Source organism: Lutra lutra, chromosome 1 (genome assembly GCF_902655055.1).
Source record: "Lutra lutra chromosome 1, mLutLut1.2, whole genome shotgun sequence".
NCBI classification, from domain to species: Eukaryota; Metazoa; Chordata; class Mammalia; order Carnivora; family Mustelidae; genus Lutra; species Lutra lutra.
This window is the reverse complement of record NC_062278.1, coordinates 217,281,649-217,307,792: the sequence shown is the minus strand read 5'-3', so window position 1 is coordinate 217,307,792 and position 26,144 is coordinate 217,281,649. Positions and strand designations below refer to the sequence as shown.

At 44.2% G+C, this 26,144-nt stretch overlaps 1 pseudogene; it reads right to left on the bottom strand.

The window, feature by feature from the left end:
• The window catches only part of LOC125085449 (zinc finger protein 558-like), a 72,845-nt pseudogene that overhangs the window by 19,388 nt on the left and 27,313 nt on the right, over positions 1–26,144 (bottom strand).

Below are 26,144 nucleotides of genomic sequence, written 5' to 3'. Positions count from 1 at the left end.
GTGCCCTCTCTTATTTCCTTCGGGAACTTCCTGTGCTGGCCGCCACTCAAGATAACCTCTGTATCTTCTTTTCTTTTGTATTTTTCTTCTCTTTCTCACTGTTCTGTGTTCACGGCACACGTCTCACTACCTTCCAATTTGTCAGTTCTCTAATAGCTGTTTAGTTTGGGTCCTGGTATTTGTTCTGTGTATTTAATTTATACAGTGTATTTTGAGTCCTCTATATTTTGTTTTCATATTTCCAATTTTCTGCATCATACGTGCACCTCTGTGTTACTTGGCCTGCTTTGCCGATGCTTCTAAGATGCCCTCTTTGATTTTCATCTTCTTCCTCATGCAGTTTCCTCCCTTTCTGTGCAGTTTGGCTGATCCCAGCCAACTTTTGGGTTGTATATACAACCTGTGTATACAAGGATGGAGATGTGATTGTTGGTAGGTCCTCTCCACCTTCATACATTTCTCCCATACAGTAGGAACAATGGACCTAAGAAGGATGTCATGTTCCCCCAGTAAGTACCTTTCATTTATTTTCTGCTTAATTTTTATGCTGGAGGGGGCCTCAGGGGTCTGTGGATGGATGGACCTAGACTCTCCATATCACCTGTCCTGTTCTTCCTCCATGTCCCACACTGTTCGTAATTAACTTCTTCTCTTCCTATTGACTTTGTTGTTTCCTTCAAAGGAAGGAAGAGAGTTCTTAATCAGGCAGACGGTAGTTCTAAAAGCAAATTTTAAAGGAAAACATAGAAGAGGGAATGATGCCTCATGCAGAAGGAAAAAACATGCATGGGTACCTACAGGAGTGAGTGGGCAGGAACAGTTTGAGAATTGCGTGAAGATTTGGGAATCTTAAAAATTAAAGCAGAGGTAGTAGGGGTAGGCAAGGCCAAGTTTATATAGTATCCTCTTGGTCTTTCTAAGACTTTGTGGGGTTTTTTTAGGATAAACATGAGCACATTTACATATGGAAATGTCACTAGGGATGCTGGACTGGACAGAGAGCCTGAGTAGAGAGTTACTGTGATGACACAGGAGAGAAGCAACTAGAATCTTAACAGAAGTAGTGGGAGTGAAGTCAAAATGGAATGGAGGTCATTTTATTTTATTTTATTTTATTTTATTTTTTTATTTTTTCAGCATAACAGTATTCATTATTTTTGCACCACACCCAGTGCTCCATGCAATCTGTGCCCTCTACAATACCCACCACCTGGTGCCCCCAACCTCCCACCTCCCACCCCTTCAACATTCTCAGATCGTTTTTCAGAGTCCATAGTCTCTCATGGTTCACCTCCCCTTCCAATTTCCCTCAACTCCCTTCTCCTCTCCATCTCCCCTTGTCCTCCATGCTATTTGTTATGCTCCACAAATAAGTGAAACCATCTGATAATTGACTCTGCTTGACTTATTTCACTCAGCATAATCTCTTGGAATGGAGGTCATTTTAGATGGCAGACAGAGTGTCATTTTGAAGCTCTCTAGGAGGGAGGTCTCTGACTTGGTCATCTCTATTTCCCTGGAATGTAGCAAATTATCTGGTTCATGGGGGCTTCAAACCACAGTGGATAGAGATGTAACAGTGAGACAGGAAGGGAGTTCTGCTTTTTCCTGAGCAAAACAATGCCCCCTGTGAATATGCAAGATAGATACTGAGAAGAATAATAGTTTTGTTTACTTAATCCTAAAGGTGTAGGCACCATTCACGGGGAATCATCCCAAGCAGAGCATTCTTTTCTGCGGTATCTAGAGGAACAAAGGGGGATGTTTGGCTAACTTTGTACTTGTGCTTCTCTGGGGGCCCATGAATAAGAGATTACTGAGCTTGGGCTGAAGATGCTTGGCGCTTTTTCCCAGATGAGGATCAGAGTGTAAGGTGTCCAGATCATCAGTCCACCAACAGGGAGTGAGATCGCTGCCTCCAAAAAGCGGTGACCTTTCTGGTTTAGAAGGACCCCTCAGGGATGGAGCTGTGGTTCTCTGTCCTCATGGCTGTGGTCCTGGGGGCTTTTGGGAAGCAATGAGACACTCCTGTAGTCAAGGGCGATAATAGGGCTCTCAGCTACGGCCTGCTCACTTCTCTCCTCTTGGGCTTCTTCCGCTCCCTACTCTTCATCCTCTATCCCAAGGCAGCCACCTGTGTCCTCCAACAAACCCCATTTGGAGTTGTTTTTCCTGTGGCTCATAAATGAATATGAGAGAGCAGATATCTCATCAAACTCTTGTTTCATTTCCTTTGGATATATACCCAGAAGTAGGATGGCCAGATCATGCAGTAATTCTATTTTTAATTTTTTGAGGAAATTCCAGATTCCTATAGTGACTGTACCACTTTACAATCCCAGTAAGAGTGCACAAGTCTTCTCTTTCCTCCACATTCTTGCCAACCCTTGTTATTTCTTGTCTTTTTGATGATAGCCACTCTAACAGGTGTGAGGCAATATGTTATGTGGTTTTGATTTGCATTTCCCCGATGATTGGTGATGTTGAGCATCTTTTCATTTACCTGTTGGCCATTTGTATTTGTTTTCTGGAAAAAAATCTATTTGTTAGTTCCCCAATAATGGGCCCATGATTAAAGGAGTGAGACTGATACAAAGCGAAGGTCAAGCAAAGCTTTATTTCTCGCCAAGCATCAAGAATCAGACCGAATGTTCGGGGCTGCGCCTCTTACAAGAGAGGGCGACCTCTCTCTGTTTCACAGACTAGCTTTTAAGGGCAAAGGCCATGTGGTTGGCCCTGGCCATGCACAGGTGGCCAATGAGATTGTAACACACAGAGAAAGCTGCACAGTCATGCTAGGTCACACATAAATGACCAATTGAATTACAATTTACCCTATAGTAGACATTTGAACCAGCCTATCACCTCGGTCAGAATTGGCACCCAAAAGTTGCCCAAAGGGCGGGGCCCATACTCCTTGGTAACTAGGGAGACAGTATGCATCCCCCCACTGATCGGATGTCTCCACCTGGCCTGACCCACCCTTGTATTTGGGCTTTGTTACCAGGGGCTGGTTTCTGGGACTTGTTTTTTAGTAAGTCCCTTGGGGGAAGGAGGGCAGGGACAGTTTAAGGGTTAAACAACAAGGTTATTGTTTAACATGGATGGAAGCCTCTGGCTAAATAGGTCTTTACACTATTCACTCCTCTACTGATGTTTAATCAGATTTTTGTGAGTTCTATGAGTTTTTATGTGTTTTGGATATTAACCCCTTATCAGATAGATGATTTGAAAATATTTCTCCCACAATCCATAGACAGTGTTTTCATTTATTTGTTTCTTTTGCTAGGCAGAAGTTGTTTAGTTTGATGTAGTCCCACTTACTAATTTCCCTTTTGTTGCTTGTGTTTTTGGTATTATATCTGGAAATTTATTGCCATGACCGATATCAATGAGTCTCCATTTCCTTCTAGAAGTTTTACAGTCTTAGAGAGGTAACTAGAATCTTAACACATCACTATATCACATTATTAGAGTATTCTGGATTTCACTATATAGTTACCTTTATCTATATGTTTTGTGTTTTCATATTATGAATTAGCATTCTTTTAAAAAAAAGATTTTTTTAATTTATTTACTTGACAGAGGGAAAGAGATCACAAGCAGACAGAGAGGCAGGCAGAGAGAGAGGGGGAAGCAGGCTCCCCACTGAGCAGAGAGCCTGACGCAGGGCTCAATCTCAGGACCCTGAAATCATGACCTGAGCCGGAAGGCAGAGGCTTAACCCACTGAGCCACCCAGGGGCCCCATGAATTAGCATTCTTTCATTTCATCTTGAAGAGTTCCTTTCAGCATTTTTTTTTTTTTTAAAGGCAGGCCTAGTGGTGATGTATACTCTCAGCTTTTATTTGTCTCGGTAAGTCTTTCTCCCTCTTTTCTTTCTAAAGAGTAACTTTGCTGGATGACTTATACTTGGTTAGTGATTTTCTCTTCCAGCTATGTGACTCTGTCATCCCATTCTACCCTGGCTCATAAAGTTTCTGCTGAGAAATCTACTGATAGCTTTATGGGGTTTCCCTTGTAACTTACATGCTTCTTTCCTCTTGCTGCTTTTAGGATTCTCTCTTTGTGATTTCTGACAGTTTTATTATAATGTGTCTTGGAGAGGATCTCTTTGGGTTGAGTTTGTTTGATGACCCATGAGCTTCATGAACTTGGATATCCCAATCATTTCCTAGATTTGAGAAGTTCTCAACCATTACCTCTTTAAATAAGATTTCAGCCCCTTCTGGGGGAAAAAAAAAGATTTCTTTTCCTTCTGAAACTCCAATTCCAGATTCATAAATTAGTCCTTTTGATGGTACACTATAGACCACTTCATCTCTTCTCACTCTTTTTAATCCTTTTTCCTTTATTCTCTTCTGACAGAGTAGTTTCAAAATTCCTGTTTTCTGCTTCATAGGTTCTTTCTTCTGCTTGATCCTTTCTGCTGTGGATATTTTCTATTGCATTTTTAATCTCATTCACTGTATTCTCCAGTACCAGAAGTTTTATTCAGTTCTTTTTAATGATTTCTATCTTTTCGTTAAACATCCCATTTCATTTTTATGCTGTTTTCCTGATTTCATTGATTACTTTTCTATGTTATCTTCCATCTCATTGAGTTTCTTTAAAATAGCTATTTCAAATTCTCTATCCAGTAAATGGATTTGGGATCAGTTACCAGAAGATTATTGTAATCCTTTGTTGGTATCAAGTTTCCTTGTCTTTTCATGTTCCTTAATGTTTTGCACTGCTGTCTTGTATTAAAGTAGCAGTCACCTCCTCCAGTCTTTACTAACCAATTTCAGGGAGAAATATCTTCCACAGCCCTGCTAGGGATTTTGGGCTTCTTGAACCCGCTATGGATATACCTCCATGCTCACCGTTCTCTTTTTTGGCAGAATTTTTCAGCTTATCCAGCGATACATCAGACCAGGTCTTAACAGCCTCTGTTTTGTTTTTCCAAAAGTGATGTGAAAGCTCAAGTTTGTGGTCTCTCCCTGGCCTACAGAATTGGGCAGCTTTCTGTGCATGCTCACTAGCTGTCTGCCAGAGCTTACCTTTACTGCCACCTTTGGGGTCACACACAGGGAGCAAGTGGTTAGGAGTTGTGTGTTTGGGTGAGGCACACAGAGCACTTGGGGGTATCCCCAGGTGAGCCATTTTCAGCAGTTCTTGGGGGGGCTTCTGGAGGGAGTCATCAGTGCACCTTGTAGGACCTCCAGGAGTACCAGTGAATCTGCCAATGCATCCAAACTCCTTACACCGTACAAACTCATATTTGCTCTAATGGTGTGCTGAAACTTCTCCTCTGGAAACCTGGACTTTCACAGAGGATCTCTTAACCATGTGTCATCATCTAAGACAGTATTTTCCAGGGGATCCTACACAGTGGCCAAGACAGGCTAGAGCTGGTTTATGGACCACTGCAGGTCCATACCTGGGACTAAGTTCTGTCTGCATATTACCAGATGCACAGGTGGGACAGACTCCTACCAGGTCCCTAGGTGTATAGTTCCAAATCCCACTGCTCCCATTAAGGTACTTTTGCCTATAGATAGATGCCAAATTATCATTGGTGGGCAAGTAGAGGGAGAAAAATGAGGGGCCTCTTCTACTACGATGCTGACATCATTTTCCTTTGATTTCTAGAGATTCCATTTAGATACAGCTTTTAGGAACATGCCATTGCCTAAAAGGCTCTACACACCTAGACCCTTCCCTACTCCATGAGCAAAGCAGAAGGAAATTGCTCAGACCTGCTTACAAGGTCCAGGCAGACGAAAGCCAACAAAGTGGTTGCAGTCATTCTGCTGGGCCCACATCAGACACGTGATGCTAGCCCACAGGTGTTGTAGGATTATGTCATAGACACCTGAAGATGTCGGAGCAAGAAGTTTCTAGCATGATCTCTCCTGTGCAGGTTAAGAGGCTGAAGAGGCCCCTAGTGGCCCTAAGGCTTTTCCAGGACAGAGAAACAATAGAGAAAAAAGAGGACTGAGCTTAGTTCTGAGCCCTCCAAGCTGGGACCCTGGTTATGTTCCCAAGGAGTGGTGGAGCAGACTGTGGTGGATATTTGTGTAGTTATGGGGATGTCATGGCCAAGGAGGGGAACAGTCAACAGTCTACTGGAGGCGTTGGGTGTGTCTCAATGACAGAAGGGGCCCAGGAAATGGAACTTTGAAAGGTGATTCACTTCCTTGGTGACAGACCCTCAATAGGACTTAGAACTCTCATCACCAGACACCCACTTTCTAGAGACATCCCCCTCATTCAGCTCACTTGACCAGAGATGCTCAACAGAGCAACATGTGATCCTGTTGTATCCCTATCTTCTGAGGCTCTGGCCTCAGGAGACCCAAGAGTGAGAGCCTTATCAGTTGCTGTCAACATTGGCTCAACCCTTATTTCTAACACCTCTGGCCATTCGCCACAGGGTACCCTATGGTAACACAGGCCAGCCCAGGACAGGTCAATCCAGGCCAAGCCACAATTGTGATCCCACCAGGGCAGTCCCACATGCCTTACCCCTTCCTATGTGGGGTGAGGAAGGTGGGGGGAAGGCAGGAAAGGAGGGGGGTGCCTGCCTGGGGAGGAACAGGTTGTTAGGTGTAGGAGACCTGGCAATCTGTCACGTCCATACCCCAGGTCATGGCTGGCAGGATGGAAAGGTGAGTTCTGAGGACAAGCACCTCCACCCAGATGTCAGTCCCAACTCTCAGATGTCATCCTGTTCCCTCCCTGGCTGGAGGTCTATGCAGATGCTCCCCTGGATCTGGAAAGAAGAACTTGTGGGGGGATATTCACCCTGTGGAGGAGTTTACACAGGCTCCTAGAGCCTGCTCCTCGGCTACCAGACACTGTCTTTGCAGAGCTCCTTCCAGGAGATCATGAAGGAGCTGGTGGATGGGTTCACCTACTCCATCTCCTGGGTCAGGGGGCAGGTGCACCAGGCCACCACCGACAGCCAGGGTTGGTCTGAGGTGAGAGCGGGGGCAGGAGTCTCTATATCCAGGATGCTGTGATGAGTGAGCAGGGCTTAGAACCCCAAATCTGGGGATTCTTCTGGGCCTTCCCAGGGCTTCTGCAGTAGTGTCATGGTCTTACTCCCAAAGGAGTCTGCACCTGCACCCACCCCCCAAGCTAGGTGGGAGGGTGCAAAGATACTCTTCACATATTCGTTTGAATATTAGAGAATAAAATTAATGTTGTTTTCACTTAAAAATAAACCACAGATATCTTGGAATTTTGGCTTTTATCTGATTCTGGGATCCCCATATTGAGGGTCTCAAAACTCCCTTTATTTTTTTTTTTAAATTTTATTTATTTATTTGAGAGAGGGAGACAGGGAGAGTACAAATTGGGGGTGGGGAAGGGTGGAGGGAGAAGCAGGCTCTCTGCTGAGCAGGGAGCCTGACGTGGGGTTCCATCCCAGGACCCTGGGATCATGACCTGAACTGAAGGCAGACACTTAACCGACTGAGCCACCCAGGTGTCCCTTCAAAACTCCCTTTAATGTGAAAGAAAAACCAGTGGCTTTAAAGTCATCAGGAATCACATAGGGGTTGTCTACCCTGCATGCTGTCTCCAAACTGAGAAGGGCCTTTCCCTTCATATCAGGGGCAGACCAACCCTCAGCTTGAAGGCAGTGTCATGCAGGTCTGGTGTGGGCAGTCTCCATTCCCACCCACAGGATTGCCAGTCGCCACTTGACATGCTTAAGCCTCTGTGTTCTCATCTCTATAATGGAGATTTTGTTGGAAGACTCACTGGGACAGTGCTCTTCATACAAGGAGCAGGGAGGTCTGTTGTTCCCCAGCTAACAAAATGCCTTGAAGGTACTAACTGTATAAACATACCCTCTTAATTTAAATGGTACTTCTAAAGCCTAGAACTTTTATCACTGTGGGGACTGCTGTCCTTTCTTCTGTTCACTCCCCGAGGGGCTAGCAGTTCTTGGGTACACTCCAGAGCATGATCCCCTTGGTGGTTCGTGGTGATGCTGCCGACATTCTGTCCCTCCTTGTCCTGCCCTGTGTGAAGATGGGTCCATCCTGAACGTGGATGAGGGCTGTAGGGTGCAGGTTCTCTAGGCGAGCATGATGGGGAAACTGGCAGAGCCCATAGTACAGCTTTTCCCAGAAGAAACTTCCTCCACATCACCCTTTTCCTGTTCACCCGCCTGCCCTTTATGGCCACCCAGCGATGCTGGATCAGCTGCTCACCTGGTGAGCCCCCGACCCTCTACACAGTGGTCACTCTGCCCGCTGCTCGCTACACAGCCCCTGGTCACTGGTGGGGGTGGGGGTGGGTGAAGGCAGGACAGGGGGACAGGGCCTTTGGCCTCTGGGGCCGCTCAGCACCCCATGAGCCATCCTGGGAGCAGGGGCGTCATGCCCATCTTAGGGATAAGTGAGGGGAGTGTGCACAAAAGCCGCTGTCCTGGTTTCCTGGGCAGAGGGAGCCCAGTGCTGCCTGACTGCAGAGCTGCGGGACGCTGGGTCTGAGCGGGACTCAGCCTCTCCCTCAGCCCCTGCTGTCCGGGGAGTGAAGCCAGGCCCCTCCGAGTCAGGAAGCACACCAGTGGGCGAGCAACCCCTTTCTGCCCGAGGCCGCAGTCTCCCCGTCTGTCATCAGAGAGGGTTGGGCTGGAAGGTCTGGACCCGGCTCCCTTGTCCCCCTTCTCTGGAGCCCAGAGCCTGGCGCCAGGTCGGGTCCTGTCTCTGCTCGCGCCTGCCCCCTGGTGGGCCCTGGCGGTAGCGCAACAGGAGAAGCGTTGGGGATGCCGCGTAGTGATGGGCTCAGGGACTGTTTCTGATGGAATCTGCCTGTGCTGCTTTCCAGGACAAAACGATCGACTTCCTGAAAAAGAGTGAGGTCAGCAGCTGTGACCTCACTGCTGGGGCAGAGGGGTGTGGAAATCAGAGATCCTCCGGGGACGGGTCCTCGCTGGCCCCCACCTCAGGAATTATTAGGGAGATACAGCTGCTCCAGGAGGCCCCAAATCATTACAACCTGGAGCCGGAGGAGGAGTTGGGGGCGTGGCTTCAGGCCAGGGAGCCTCTTAGCCCGGATAAGAGGGGAGGCCGGGAAGGAGTTGGGTGAGGGCCGGGTGGACTCTGTCTTCTGGTCAGCTCCAGAGAGCTGAGACCTGGTTGCACAGCGACCCCTGGGGCTGCTGGCTCGCAATGGGAGGGACACCTGAGGTGTGTCTCCTCGTGGCTCACAGGTGCCTCCTCTTCCCCCGCCCCCGTGCTGTAGCTACAGCCCCTGCCAGTGGGTCAGCAAGATACCAGGGTCCTTCGAGGCTGAGAAGAACTAGCGGTCCTCGAGCCGGGGCTGAGTGAGTAAGCAGGCCCACAGGGGCTGAATTCAGGTGCTCAGTAACGCTTTGGGGTAAGGGTGGGTCTGGGGTTTCTGGCCGCTGGCTGGGGGAACCCCAGCTCCTCTGTTCACCAGTCCCATGACGGGGGATCCCCCTCACCTTCCTAACCATGGTTTCCTCCATCACGAACGTGGGGACGACTATGCCCCAGCTCCCTGACATCCCCGCCTCAGTGCCTGGTTCCGTGTGGAAAGGGGCCATATGTGCTGTAAGTAGTAAACATTGGAGTCGTGTTTCTGTATAGCTTGGGAGTTGTGGTGTGGTCCTTTCGCTCTCTGGGAACACGTACAGAATCTCACCTTCCTCCTTGAACTAAGAACTCTCCTGGGGCATCAGCTGATTGTATGGGGAGAAGGGCCAGCCCCCGCCCCTGCTCCCGAAGGAAACCACCAACTCCCCTGTCTCTGGGGGCAGGTTCATTTCGGTGTCTTTTCATCTAGCTCAGGAGCAGAGATGGCCCCCTCCGAACTCCCGGGGTGTCAAGGTTGGATGAGGTTCCACAGGCCGGCCCAGGGCCACTACAACATGCATGTTTTTAAAAACAGCACCTGGGGTGCCTGGGTGGCTCAGTGGGTTAAGCCACTGCCTTCAGCTCAGGTCATGATCTCAGGGTCCTGGGATCGAGTCCCGCATCGGGCTCTCTGCTCGGCAGGGAGCCTTCTTCCCTCCCTCTCTCTGCCTGCCTCTCTGTCTACTTGTGATCTCTGTCTGTCAAATAAATAAATAAAATATTAAAAAAAAAAAATAAAAACAGCACCTGCGGGGGCTGCGTCCTGCTGCAGACCAGTGACTGCCTGGCAACAGCTCTGGAAACAGAGGAACAGTTTCTGCTTCTCTTGTGGGGGTTCCTTTTGGCCACATAGTAGGAACTTGTGCTTTTCTTGTTTGGTCTCTGGAACCGCATCAGCTGTAAGTGGGGAAAACCATATTGAAAAGTCAGAATGGTGGCACCTGGGTGGCTCATTCAGTTAAGCCTCTGTCTTTGGCTCAAGTCATGATCCTGGGGTCCTGGATCGAGCCTCTTGTGGGGCTTCCTGCTCATTGGGGAGTTTGCTTCTCCCTCTGCCCCTCACCCAGCTCGTGCTCTCGCTCCCAAATTCTTTAAAAAAGCAAAAATGAAAGAAAGGTCAGAACATGCTTGTGGAAGGGACAAGGCCAGAGAGTGGGCAGGACTCCTCAGGCCCCTCTAGGGGCTCCCTGATCAACCCTTTACCTAGACGTGGGTCTCCTGGGAGCCTTATCCACAACCTCTGAGTTCCTTTTCCTGTTTGTTTCCAATCAGAGGGAATGATTTATGATGCAGCTTTTCGGGCTATAGCTGGGCTGCTGTCCATAAATGTCATGGGTTCTCGTGAATTAGGGTTTCCAGAATCCCCACACTTTCTTATTCAATTCTTTTTAGGGCCAAAATTCCCTAGAAGGTCCCCCCCCTCCTCCCAGGGTATGTCATGGTCCCTCCTCTCTGCCTGGGGCCTGATGGGTCATGGGTGAGCCCTGGTTTGTCAGGATAAGGGACCAGAATCCTTGTCCGTGAATCACCCGCCATTCTCCCTTGTTGCCGAGGGTGGCTTCTGGGCCCCTGTGGTTCTGAGGTCTCTGGTCTCAACAGTCACCAGTTTCTACAGTCAGTCATGTTGTTACTGATTTGTCCTAGAGAGGGGCAGCTGACCCCGAGCCTGTGTAGCTTGTAGCTCTGGGGATGGCTTGTGTTGTTTTCCACGGGCTTGTGCTGTGGTTATAGCATGGGGTGGGAGGGGGTGGAGCTTTCCTGTCGGGAGCTTTGAAAGCTGAGGCTTGAGTGGGCAGGGGTAGGGGTGCCGCAGCGGAATGCCGTGGACAAGCCTGGATACAGGCTTACCAGCTAAAATACTGAAATGCTTCCAATCTGGGTAGTAACTATATAGCTCTGAGTTCAGCCCGAGGACCTGCCCCATGACCAGACCCTAAAGGGTTACCACCTGACAATTTAAAGAACACCACCTGGAAACACCCAGTAAGAGCAATGCCCAGATGAATTGATTGACACACTGGGTGTCTGCCACGTTTGTGAAGGCTGCAAGGATTGCCAAGAAGTACAGCAGGCCGGCCGCTGCCAGGGGGGGGCCTTTTCGGGATAGTCAGCAGTGAGGATGAGATGAACCCAGGTTCTGGGCAGCCCAGGCCTGTCCTGACGTGGCACCACCATCCAGGAAAGCTATTTGCGTAAGGAGAGTTGGTAAGTCTGTACGTTCTCTCCAAAGAGAAAGACGGGCCAGGTGTCTGGGCTAATCCCGACAGAAGGCACTGGGGTTGGAAGGGCTTCTCCTGCAGGACCGTGAGGCTTCTGGGAGCAGACCCAGAGTGCAAGAATGTTCAAGTCTTGTGCCTACCGTATGGCTGTGTGTGTGGGGGGTGGACAGTCTTTTGCACTGTTGGGCATCCATTGGCTGATAGTGTACAGAGGAGCACCCAAAAGGGATCCACGGTTGCAATGAGGGTCACATATGTGCAATATTTGTGTTTTATATTTATGCAAATTAAATACACACACATACACAATACACCTTGAAACTTATTCATAGCAGAATAAGGAAGAAACAGAATAATCAAATGAATATCTTGCAACTGATTATCTTTTCATAGCTGGTATTAATAACTACCTTCCTTACCTATTTCATATTTGGTTTGTGCTCAGCAAGCACCAAGATAGTCATGGTTTTCTCTGCCTGATGGGGAAGCCCAGTCTTTGTTCCTGGGTCATTAGTCCACCTGGATTGGTTTCTTCTAATGTTCCAGTGACTTCAGTCACAGGGCTTAGTGATACAGAAAAAACCTTAAGGAATCTCCTGATTCCAGACCCAGGCTTCCTTATCTGCACGACAGAGCAGCCCACCAATTTTGCTTTGGTAATCCAGTACTGAAAAAAATGTCTTTCTTTGCCTGTAAAATTCAGAGGCAGTCCTAACTTCCAGTACAATGAAATCAATGTGTCTTTTTTTAAAAGATTTTATCTGAGAGCGAGCACAAGTGGGTGGAGGGGCAGAGAGAGAGGGGAAGCCGACTCCCAGCTGAGCAGGAAGCCTGATGCAGGGCTTGATCCTAGGACCCGCTGAAGGTAGAGGCTTAACTGAGCCAACCAGGCGCTCCATCAATCTGTCTTCTGAAGTCTAATTCCCTTAGGAATTAAGCCTCTAGATCAGAGCATAAGGTCACAAAGACATGCAGCAAAAACTCTGCTAGTGGACCCCTAGGGCTAACAGTGTTAACAGTGAATGATGTCTTTCCCATTTCCACCCTCCGTTACTGGACTCCTGCCTCAGGGCTATGGGAAAATCTGTGCCATGTAATGGGATGCTGATTTAGAACATCTACAGCCTCCTGGAGAACATCACCCCAGCCCTGCAAGGTGTTGCAATCTGGGGGACACTGTCACTTGCTTGTCAAAAGCCCATTCTGCTATTCTGTCAAGTCAGCTCCTTCGGCACGGTGGGAACCGTGGTGAGGTCAGTGAATTCCATGAGATCTTGTTCATTGTCCATGCATTTCCTGTTCCGTTCCCATCAGAAGCAATGCTGTGTAGAATATTATGATGGTGGGTAGGGCAACTGTGAGTTTGTGAGTGGCAGTTTTGACTGAAGAAATGGGTGTAGGGAAGGAAAATCTGAATCTAGAGTAAGTGTCTAACACAGTAAACCTGAAATGCTTCCCTTTCAGAGGCCAAAATAACCCAATGGAATCTTCTGCCGCTCAGAGCTGGTCACCGCAGGGAATGGTGCTTTCTTAAGGACTCTGGCCTGGCCTCTCTATGTATGGAAAACTCCCATCTTACCTTCTGTTTTCCACTTTCCCCAATATAATTTGTTGAAAAACCCTTCTTTCCCCCATGCCATGGTCTAGGCACCCTTGTTGGGAATTGTTCGACCGGTATCTGAAGGTTTATTTCTGGGCCCTAGATTCTATTCCACTGGTCTATGGGCCAGTATCCCACTGTTTCCATAACTGTAGCTTTGTAGTAAGTTTTGAGATTAGGAAGTGTGATCCCTCCAGTTTTGGTCATCTTTTTCAAGATTGTTATCTATACAGAATTGTTTGAGAGTTGATACGAATTTTAGGATGGATTTTTCTATTGCTGCAAAAAAACACCATTGGAATTTTGATAGGGATTGCATTGAATATATAGATCACTTTGGGTAGTATGGTCATTTTAACAATACAGAGTCTTCCAATCCACGATGTGGCATGTTTTCCCATTTGTTTACATTTCCTTAATATCTTTCAGCAATGTTTTCTAGCTCTCAGTGTTCAAGTCTCCTGCCTCATTGGCTAAGTTTATTCCTAAGAACTTTATTCTTTCTGATGCTACTGCAGATAGAATTTATTTTTTATAATTTTTTATTATGTTAGTCACCATACAGTACATCATTAGTTTTTTCTAATTATTTTTTTTACCATTATTAACATACAATGTATTATTTGTTTCAGGGGTACAGGTCTGTGAATCATCAGTCTTACACAATTCACAGCACTCATCATAGCACATACCTTCCCCAATGTCCATCACCCAGCCACCCTATTCCTCCCCTGCCCCCCAGCAACCCTGAGTTTGTTTCCTGAGATTAAGAGTCTCTTATGGTTTGTCTCCCTCCCTGGTCCCAACTTGCTTCATTTTTCCTTCCCTTCCCCCCACAAATCCCCACCCACCTCAAATTCCTCATATCAGTGAGATCATGTGATAATCGTCTTTCTGTAATTGACTTATTTCGCTTAGCATAATACCCTCCAGTTTCATCCATGTCATTGCAAATGGCAATATTTCGTTGTTTTTTTACGGTTGCATAGTATTCCATTGTGTGTGTGTGTGTATACACACACACACACACACACACAATGGAATACTATGCAACTGTAAAAAAGAAATATATATAATCTCACATCTTCTTTATCCATTCATCTGTTGATGGACATCTGGGCTCTTTCCATAGGTTGGCTATTGTGGACATTGCTGCTATAAACATCCAGGTGCATGTGCCCCTTCAGATCCCTACATTTGTATCTTTAGGGTAAATACCCAGTAGTGCGATTGCTGGGTCATTGGGTAGCTCTATTTTCAACTCTTTGAGGAACCTCTATACTGTTTTCCAGAGTGGCTACACGAGCTTGCATTTCCACCAACAATGTAGGAGGGTTCCCCTTTCTCTGCATCCTCGCCAACACCTGTCATTTCCTGACTTGTTAATTTTAGCCATTCTGACTGGTGTGAGGTGGTATCTCACTGTAGTTTTGATTTATTTCCCTGGCGCCAAGTGATGTTGAGCACTTTTTCATGTGTCTGTTGACCATTTGGATTCTTCTTTGCAGAAATATCTGACCACTTCTTGACTGGATTATTTGTTCTTTGGGGGTGAGAAGTTCTTTATAGATTTTGGATACTAGCCCTTTGTCTGATATATCCTTTGCAATTATCTTCTCCCATTCTTTCGGTTGCCTTTTGGTTTTGTTGACTGTTCCTTTGCTGTGCAAAAGCTTTTTATCTCGAAGTCCCAATAGTTTATTTTTACCCTTGTTTCCCTTGCCTTTGATGATGTTTCTAGGAAGAAGTTGCTGCAGCTGAGGTCGAAGAGGTTGCTGCTTGCGTTCGCAAGGATTTTGATGGATTCCTGTCTCACATTGAGGTCTTTCATCCATTTTGAGTCTATTTTTGTGTGTGGTGTAAGGAAATGGTCCAGTTTCATTCTTCTGCATGTGACTGTCCAATTTTCCCAACACCATTTGTTAAAGAGACTGTCTTTTTTCTTTCCTGCTCTGTCAAAGATTAGTTGACCATAGAGTTGAGGGTCCATTTCTGGGCTCTCTATTCTGTTCCATTGATCTATGTGTCTGTTTTTGTGCCAGTACCATACTGTCTTGATGCTTACCGCTTTGTAGCAGAGCTTGAAGTCTGGAATTGTAATGTTGCCAACTTTGGTTTTCTTTTTCAAAATTCCTCTAACTACTCAGAGTCTTTTCTGGTTCCATATAAATCTTAGGATTATTTGTTCCATTTCTTTGAAGAAAAGTTGATGGTATTTTGATAGGGATTTCATTAAATGTGTAGATTGCTCTAGGTAACATAGACATTTTAACAATATTTGTTCTTCCAATCCATGAGCATGGAACATTTTTCCATTTCTTTCTTTTTTTTTTTTTTTCCATTTCTTCGTGTCTTCCTCAATTTCCTTCATGAGTACTGTAGTTTTCTGAGTATAGATTCTTTGCCTCTTTGGTTAGGTTTATTCCTAGGTATCTTATGGCTTATTCTTAGGTATCTTATGCAATTGGAGATGGGATCAACTCCTTAATTTCTCTTTCTTCTATCTTGTTGTTGGTGTATAGAAATGCAACTGATTTCTGTGCATTAATTTTATATCCTGAATTCCTGTATGAGTTCTAGCAGTTTTGGAGTGGGGTCTTTTGGGATTTCCACATAAAATATCCTATCATCTTCAAAGAGTGGGAGTTTGACTTCTTTGCCGATTCAGATGCCTTTTCTTTTTGTTGTCTGATTTCTGAGGCTAGGACTTCTAGTACTATGTTGAATAGCAATGGTGATCATGGACAGCCCTGCCATATTCCTGACCTTAGGGAGCAAGCTCTCAGATTTTCCCCATTGAGGATAATATTTGCTGTGGGTTTTTCATAGATGGCTTTGATGATATTGAGATATGTACCCTCTATCCCTACACTTTGAAGAGTTTTGATCAGGAAGGGATGCTGTACTTTGTCAAATGCCTTTTCAGCATCTATTGAGAGTATCATATGATTCTTGTTCTTTCTTTTATTAATGTGTTGTATCACACTGATTGATTTGCAGATGTTGAACCACCCTTGCAGCCCTGGAATAAATCCCACTTGGTCGTGGTGAATAATCCTTTTAATGTACTGTTGAATCCTATTGGTTAGTATTTTGGCGAGAATTTTTGCATCTGTGTTCATCAAGGATATTGGTCTGTAGTTCTCTTTTTTGTTGGGATCCTTGTCTGGTTTTGGGATCAAGGTGATGCTGGCCTCATAAAATGAGTTTGGAAGTTTTCCTTCCATTTCTATTTTTTTGAACAGTTTCAGGAGAATAGGAATTAGTTTTTCTTTAAATGTTTGGTAGAATTCCCCTGGGAAGCCGTCTGGCCCTGGGCTTTTGTTTGTTTGGAGATTTTTGATGACTGTTTCAATCTCCTTACTGGTTATGGGTCTGTTCAGGCTTTCTATTTCTTCCTGGTTCAGTTGTGGTAGTTTATATGTCTCTAGGAATGCATCCATTTCTTCCAGATTGTCAAATTTGTTGGCATAGAGTTGCTCATAGTATGTTCTTATAATTGTCTGTATTTCTTTGGTGTTCGTTGTGATCTCTCCTCTTTCATTCATGATTTTATTTATTTAGGTCCTTTCTCTTTTCTTTTTGATAAGTCTGGCCAGGGGTTTATCAATCTTATTAATTCTTTCAAAGAACCAGCTCCTAGTTTTGTTGATTTGTTCTATTGTTTTTTTGGTTTCTATTTCATTGATTTCTGCTCTGATCTTTATGATTTCTCTTCTCCTGCTGGGTTTAGGGTTTCTTTCTTGTTCTTTCTCCAGCTCCTTTAGGTGTAGGGTTAGGTTGTGTACCTGAGACCTTTCTTGTTTCTTGAGAAAGGCTTGTACCGCTATATATTTTCCTCTCAGGACTGCCTTTGTTGTGTCCCACAGATTTTGAACCGTTGTGTTTTCATTATCATTTGTTTCCATGAATTTTTTCAATTCTTCTTTAATTTCCTGGTTGACCCATTCATTCTTTAGAAGGATGCTGTTTAGTCTCCATGTATTTGGGTTCTTTCCAAATTTCCTCTTGTGATTGAGTTCTAGCTTCAGAGCATTGTGGTCTGAAAATATGCAGGGAATGATCCCAATCTTTTGATACCGGTTGAGACTGGATTTAGGACCAAGAATGTGATCTATTCTGGAGAATGTTCCATGTGCACTAGAGAAGAATGTGTATTCTGTTGTTTAGGGATGAAATGTTCTGCATATATCTGTGATGTCCATCTGGTCTAGTGTGTCATTTAAGGCCTTTATTTCCTTGTTGATCTTTTGCTTGGATGATCTGTCCATTTCAGCAAGAGGAGTGTTAAAGTCCCCTACTATTATTGTATTATTGTTGATGTGTTTCTTTGATTTTGTTATTAATTGGTTTATATAGTTGGCTGCTCCCACGTTAGGGGCATAGATATTTAAAATTGTTAGATCTTCTTGTTGGACAGATCCTTTGAGTATGATATAGTGTCCTTCCTCATCTCTTATTATAGTCTTTGGCTTAAAATATAATTGATCTAAGTATTGCCACTCCTGCTTTCTTCTGATGTCCATTAGCATGGTAAATTCTTTTCCACCCCCTCACTTTAAATCTGGAGGTGTTTTCAGGTTTAAAATGAGTTTCTTGTAGGCAACATATAGATGGGTTTTGTTTTTTTATCCATTCTGATACCCTGTGTCTTTTGATTTGGGGCATTTAGCCCATTAACATTCAGAGTAACTATTGAGAGATATGAATTTAGTGCCATTGTATTGCCTGTAAGGTGACTGTTATAGTATATGTCTCTGTTCCTTTCTGATCTACTACTTTTGGGGTCTCTCTTTGCTTAGAGGACCCCTTTCAATATTTCCTGTAGAGCTGGTTTGGTGTTTGCAAATTCTTTCAGTTTTTGTTTGTCCTGGAAGCTTTTAATCTCTCCTATTTTCAATGATAGCCTAGCTGGATATAGTATTCTTGGCTGCATGGTTTTCTTGTTTAGTGCTCTGAATATATCCTGCCAGCTCTTTCTGGCCTGCCAGGTCTCTGTGGATAAGTCTGCTGCCAATCTAATATTTTTACCATTGTATGTTACAGACTTCTTTTCCCGGGCTGCTTTCAGGATTTTCTCTTTGTCACTAAGACTTGTAAATTTTACTATTAGGTGATGGGGTGTGGACCTATTCTTATTGATTTTGAGGGGGGTTCTCTGAACCTCCTGGATTTTGATGTTTGTTCCCTTTGCCATATTGGGGAAATTCTCTCCAATAATTCTCTCCAATATACCTTCTGCTCCCCTCTCTCTTTCTTCTTCTTCTGGAATCCCAATTATTCTAATGTTGTTTCGTCTTATGGTGTCACTTATCTCTCAAATTCTCCCCTCGTGGTCCAGTAGCTGTTTGTCCCTCTTTTGCTCAGCTTCTTTATTCTCTGTCATTTGGTCTTCTATATTGCTAATTCTTTCTTCTGCCTCATTTATCCTAGCAGTGAGAGCCTCCATTTTTGATTGCACCTCATTAATAGCTTTTTTGATTTCAACTTGGTTAGATTTTAGTTCTTTTATTTCTCCAGAAAGGGCTTTTATATCTCCCGAGAGGGTTTCTCTAATATCTTCCATGCCTTTTTCGAGCCCGGCTAGAACCTTGAGAATCGTCATTCTGAACTCTATATCTGACATATTACCAATGTCTGTATTGATTAGGTCCCTAGCCTTTGGAACTGCCTCTTGTTCTTTTTTTTGTGGTGAATTTTTCCGCCTTGTCATTTTGTCCAGATAAGAGTATATGAAGGAGCAAGTAAAATACTAAAAGGGTGGCAACAACCCCAGGAAAATATGCTTTAGCCAAGTCAGAAGAGATCCCAAATCGTGAGGGGGGAGAAAGGGGATAAAAAGAGGTTCAGAAAGAAAAAAAAAAAAGAAAGAAACAATTAAAAAAAGAAAACCGATAAAGAAAAAATATAAAAAGGAAAAAAATATATATTAGATAAACTATTTAAAAAACGTTAAAAAAGAAAATGGTAAAAGTTAAAAAAATTTAGCAGAAGAAGAGAAAAAAAAAACTGAAAAAGAAAAAAAATTAAATTAACTGCAAGGCTAAAGAATCATGGGGAGAAAGCCATGAGTTCTGTGCTTTGCTTTCTCCTCCTCTGGAATTCTGCTGCTCTCCTTGGTATTGAAACTGCACTCCTTGGTAGGTGAACTTGGTCCTGGCTGGGTTTCTTGTTGATCTTCTGGGGGAGGGGCCTGTTGTAGTGATTCTCAAGTGTCTTTGCCCCAGGCGGAGTTGCACCGCCCTTACCCGGGGCCGGGCTGAGTAATCCACTCGGGTTTGCTGGGTTTGCTTTCGGGAGCTTTTGTTCCCTGAGCGCTTTCCGTAGAGTTCCGGAGGGCGGGAATGAAGATGGCGGCCTCCTGGTATCCGGCCTGGAGGAGCCAAGAGCCCAGGGCCCCACTCCTCAGTGCGCCCTCAGAGAACAGCGCCCAATTACTCCCGTCACCCTGGCCTCTGGCCCCGCTCCAAGCTGACCGAGCCTGTGACCGGTTCAAGGTAACCCCGAGCCGAGAGCTCACTCCTCGGCTCTGTCTCTGTAGCCGGCTTCCCCATTCTAATACCTGTAAGCTCTGCGACACTCAGACACCCCCGATCCTTCTGTGACCCTGTGGGACCTGAGGCCACGCTGACCCCGCGTGGGCTTCACCCCGGTTAAGCCTCTGGAGTGATGTCCCTCAGCGGAACAGACTTTTAAAAGTCCCGATTTTGTGCTCTGTTGCTCCGCCACTCGCCAGGAGCCGGCCCCTCCCCCCCGCGGTCTATCTTCCCGTCGCTTTGGATTCACTTCTCCGCCAGTCCTACCTTTCAGAAAGTGGTTGATTTTCTGTTTTTAGAGTTGCTGTTCTTCTTCTCTTTGATCTCCCTTTGGATTTGTAGGTGTTTGCAATCTTTAGATAAGCTATTTAGCTGATCTCCCGCTACCTGAAGTAGTCTCAGCCTGCTACTTCTCCGCCATCTTGACTCCTCTCTAAAATTAGTTTTATCTTAAGGGAGATTCATATAAAGGACTTTCAGGACAAATACAGATATTTGATATACTTAAAATCCTAAAACTGAAATGGATAAAAATTTCCAAAATTAACTAAATCTGCATTCACCAAATTTAATAACATGAAACTAAATAAACTGAAAAATTGTTATATCTTTTAATGTTTTGTCTTATGTTAAACATTACTGGTTCTCTAATGTTTACTCTTCCAGACTAAAAATATTTTTTTTTCTTAAGATGTCTGTGACTTACAAAAATGTAAAAATATTTATTTACAAATAAATCAAAACATTCAATGGACATCCCCTATAATTCACAAGGACAAGCCATTGTCAAAAGAGCTAATGGTACCCTTAAATCATATCTCAAAAAATTAAAAGAGGGGGAAATACTACAGGGAACAGTGAAATACTCTCCTCATATGCATTTAATTTTAACTCTTTGTTTAAAATTTTTGAATGTTGACGATATAGGTCACACAGCAGCTGAACGCTTTTGGCATCCAGACTTTTCTCCTCTTCCTTATACTAGGTGGAAAGACCCCCTGACAGACAGTTGGAAGGGTCCTGACCCTGTCCTCCGCAGAGGACGCGGTTTTGTGTTTTTCCGCAGGATGAGGACACTCCATGCTGGATGCCAGAGAGATGGTGCCAACGCCTCACCCCTGTGGCAATGAATTACAACACTGACCCTGAGTTGGAGAAATCAGTGGAGAAGACGTCTCCCCCCTTACAGCCAGAGGGATGTTTCATGCAAAACTCTGGAAACTGGTTGCTGCCCTGGGACCAATCGGAGTGCAAATAGCCAGAAATGGTTATACTGCCACAAAAGACTTCAATCTGACTTTGCAGGCCTATGTTCCTAGACCTTTTTTACTGGTAGTGGGCTCGGGATCAATAGTTCTCACCTCTTTTCAACAAGAACATCTATTGTAGGGACGCCTGGGTGGCTCAGTTGGTTGGACGACTGCCTTCGGCTCAGGTCATGATCCTGGAGTCTCGGGATCGAGTCCCACATCACGCTCCCAGCTCCATGGGGAGTCTGCTTCCCCCTCTGACCTTCTCGCTCATGCTCTCTCTCACTGTCTCTCTCTCAAATAAATAAATAAAGTCTTAAAAAAAAAACCTTAAAAAAAAAGAACATCTATTGTATAATATCCATTGTGACCATTCTGTGTTAACGAATTGTCTACCTGTGTCCCTGCCTTCATCAGGCACAGGTCCTATGATAGTGTAACTATGCAACCTCCATATATGTTATTACCTGTGAAAGTAAAATACCTTGGTATGCTAATTATGGTTATCAGTTTGCCCTTAAAATGCAGTTGCAACTCAAACGAATCAAACGTTTTCTAAGTCTATTGATAGCAGGAATAGCAGCACTAGTAACACTCATTCTGGTTGTTTACTGGACTCCTCATTATATTACTTGCTTTTGTTTTAATATGGTGCATTGTACAGATTCGTGCAAGACAACAATGACTACATGCTCAAGCACAAATTCATATGCTTGATTTATTTAAAAAGGAAGGGGGAGATGTGGGAGGCCACGGTAAGGCTTGAGACGAGGACCAAACCAGGCCCTGACTTGTGCCTCCTTTAAAGGCTGAATAGCTGAACAAAAGGCTTAGGTCGATAAAGTCGAGTAGCACTGAGAAAGGGTCTGTGCTATGTGTTGTGCGCTCGCCTACGTGACTTCCCACACATTTGCTAGTCAGATAGAGATGATTTGGCCCGGGGTCAGAAATTCTTGGCTGGTCCTTGCTGTCCTTGCACGGGCTATAGACTACACCACTGTAAGACTGTGCTGTGCTTACATAAACTATGTCTTGAGTGGCCTTGAAGTCAGTACATCTGGCGCTAGAGGGTCTGCTATTGGTGCTTGGGAAATAGATGAGAAAGCTTGAAGGATTTTCTGTGCATGTTGCAAACTCTTTAGTAATCAGCTAAAAATAGATACTTTCTTATGATTGTTTCTGTTAGCTATATAATGCCTTGCTGCCTTGAATAAAATTGGCACTATTGGACATCCTCCTTGGTGCTCCTCCTGCCCCCATCTCTTTGTCTCTTAATTTCTTTTCAGCATCCTCTTACCCTCTCGACCCTGGTCGATTTGTCGCGCCAGCCGCGACAATTGTACCTTCCTCTGAAGATTAGGTTTTGTTATGGCAGGAAGTTATAGTGTTAATAGATGACCTTGAGTCTATAAAGGCTGTTTTAGCCTCTAAAAGCATAGATATATTCCATTTTTGCCCTGACTTCTAAGATGCAGTCCTTACTGGTAGTGCGTGGTACTGAGTCTCAAGGTGTGACATTTCTAGGGACATTAATTGAAACCCACTATATGTGCATGTATTTTACCAGGGTCATTCCACTCCAGAGGAGTCTAAAAACCAATCTCCAACTCCTGGCATGTGTGATCTCTGAAATCTCTGCACAACCTTCAGCTTTCAATAGCTACTCTCTTCGAAGCCTCCTAGTGTCTTCCCCTGCACATGCCTAGCTTAGGTATTATTTAAGGACCTAAGGGAAATTTTTAGGCAGATTTTTGGGGCTTCTTCTTGGTCAGTCTTTATTTTCCATTAGGAAAAACTCAAGCTATTTCAGGATAAGGTTCTATGTTCCCTATAACAGCCCCCATTTCTCCAAAAAGCCCTGGTTCTTCTTCTTCCTTTTCTTCAAGAATAGTATTTTAGAAACCTAGATCTGGGTAGGCAGTAAGTGTTCTCATTCCTACTGGACTGTCATTGCTACTGGGCCTTCTGAACTGAGAGGTCTTGGAATATAAGAATGTCCTAGCCTATGCACGCACACACACGTGCACACACACACACACTATCCATCCATCAAAAAGCATGAATTCATACTACCTACCTCCAACTCCAATCCACTCTAACACCACAGTGTTTTAGTCTTCTGTCTCTTCTTGTTTGTAAAATTTCTCTTGGACAGTGAGAAGCTTTCATGAGCTACATGTTTACTTGTTCAACCTTAGTATACACATAGAAGTTTTGCAATCACTAATCCACAACATTGTAAGAAACAAATTTTTGAACTGAAGTGCAGGACTTCTGGACTATTCTTTTTGTAGTCAGTCTTACATATCTGGTCAAAATACAGCTTTCCAAAGTAAATTTGGTTTCCTTCCTTGTGGTTATGTTATTCATTACAGTTTAGTCTATTTTGCATTCCCCTAGCTACCTGGCAGATTATTTTTAACTTACAGTAATATCCACTCTTCATGGCGTACATTTCTGTAGGTTTTGCCAAGTGCATAGAGTTGTGTATCAATCAACAGTCACAAGAGAACTAATCCATCATTCCCAAATTCCTTTGCGCTGCCCCTTTGCAACCAACCCCTTTTCTTACTCCTTGCCGCTGAACATCATTGATTTGTTGTCCTTCCCTAGAGTTTTGTCTTTTCTCAAATGCCATACAATGGAATCATAGAATAAATGGTTTTTCATATTTGGCTGCTTTCCCTTAGCAAAATAAATCAAACTGAGGTATAAGTTACATGCAATGCAATATACATATCTTGAGTGTATAGTTTAATGTGTTGTGACAAATGCATACACTTAGGTAACCTATACTTCTTTTGAGAGGCAGAACATTCTTTTCACCCCATAAAGTTCCCTAATGTCACATCTCAGTCAATCCCTGCTCCTTATCCCTCACCTCCACAACCTGAGTTTAGATGCAACCAATACTCTGATTTTTTTCCTATCAGTTTTTTTTTTTTGCTGTTCTTAAAATTAATACAAATAGATTCATATAATATTTACTCTGTGTGGCTTATCTTGCTCAGTATATTCCTACAGTAAATTTTAATTAACTTATAATAGAAAATAAAATGTTTCCTATACACCAGAAGTCTCATAAATGCCATATATATGTTAACTAACTGAATCCTTAATACAAATCTACAAAGTAGGCATTTCATTGTTTCTATTTTACAGATGAAGAAATAAAACTTTAGGACAAAAAGTCTGTCATTTGTTTGACGTAACCATGTCTAAAGGAGAGAAACAAGATTGGGCAGAATAAGAGACTGAACTCTAGTAAAGTTAAAAACAGAGGTAACATTTGATCCCATGGGAAGTTCTAGAGCTGGGGTGGGCCCTTCAGGGGTGTCACAAATTGAGGCAAAGGAATTGGGCATTTGTATGCCTCATATGAACTAGTCATTGGAATTGGGTTGCCCCTTGAGGGTGGACATAAACGTAGGTGTGGCGCTTTCCTTTGGCCCAAGAGAATTCCAAACAGAATGGCAGGACAAGCCATTAGAATGCTTCCAGCAGCTGGAGGAATGAGTAACTTAGTCCTGAAAGAATCTGAGAAATATATCACTGTCACCATTATGGCCCAACACTTACGTCACTTGGATACACCAGCTTCTTATAAGTAAATGCACACAGGATTCTGGTTGGTCATCTTAGTTTCTGCATCTTGGTTGCAAACTTTCAAGATGAAGAACAGTAGAACAAATTATAGACAGTTCTCAAAAGCAGCTTTTCATGGTGTTGCAACTGATACTTTGTTGTTTTTTTTTAATGATTTGAGAGAGAAAGAAAGAGGGAGAGCGAGCAAGTACAAGTTGGAGGAGATGCAGGGGGGAAGGAGAGAGACAAACCGACTCCATGCTGAGGGCAGAGCCCAGTGTGGGGCTTGATCTCACCACCCTGAGATCATGACTTGAGCTGAAATCAAGAGTTAGGCAGGTCCTCAACCAACTGAGCACCCAGGCATCTTGCAACTGATACTTAATCACCACACTTCTACTATCCCATCCTAGATTCCCTACACCCTTGACTACAACCTCTGCTGGACAAGGAGGCTTACTTGGAGGGATAATCCAGATCCTCACCTCTGAGGAGTTTGAACACCTGGTCAACATGCCCCTTCCAGGATATAGCTGGTACATTTATCAACAAAATTGGGGAGAGAGACATCCCAAAGGATTACCTGAGTGCCAAATATCTTCTCTGCCCTCACTGTAGAACAGAAACCCTACATCCTCTGGCACAGGACCACCTGTGCAGAAGCTAGGGTGAATTTTTTCCTCAGGTGCTGGTCTCATAGCAATCACAAAGCTCAATGGGACCTTTACTTTGCTGGGAAAAGTGTTCCCTCTCTGGAAACTAGGGCTTTTAGGTTATTTTTGTGCTTTCCTTCCAAGAGCCCACAACCCATCTTATACGAACACTTGTGAAGGAGACTGTTCTAGACGATAGGTGGGAGCATCAGTGCTTTGACAATACCCAAGACAGTATGGTAGCTGATAGAATTCAGAGATAAGAACTTTCTGCCCAGATGACTGACAAAAGTAGACTGAGAAGTAGAAGGGGTGAACAGTTCTGGATAGCTTCCATTTGCCCCAATGGACCCACTTTCTCTACCTTGCTCAACCTAGTAACGTTAATCAATATGAGCTACATCAATGGGCTTCCTTGCCTTAGGTCTCTGGTTGGGTTTGGTCAATGGGGAGCCTGGGCATGAAATCAGAAGGATGAAAGAAGGTGAAGTCACACAAGTTCATGACTCACCTTCTCAACTCATTAGGGTCTCTGCTCAAGTGTCCTTTAACTAAGAGGTTTTCCCTTTCTATGCCTATACAATGGAAAGATCCCAATCCCCTTTAACTATTTTATAATGCTTTTTCTGCTCAACACTCAAAATAGCACGTTTTGATTTTTTCATAATCTGTCTTTCCCCCATTAGAATGTAAGTGCTTCAATAGCAAAACTTGAGTTTCACATATTGCTATGAACACCAGTGTCTTAAACAGTACCTGACATATACATTATACTCAATAGATAGACTAGTGGTTAAGAACATGGACTGTCTGGGTTCAAATCCAGGCTCTACCATTTACTAGCCAGGGAGCTCAGGCAAGTAACAGGCAAACTACCATGTTAATTTTCTCTACTGTAAAATGAGGACAGTAACAGTACATATT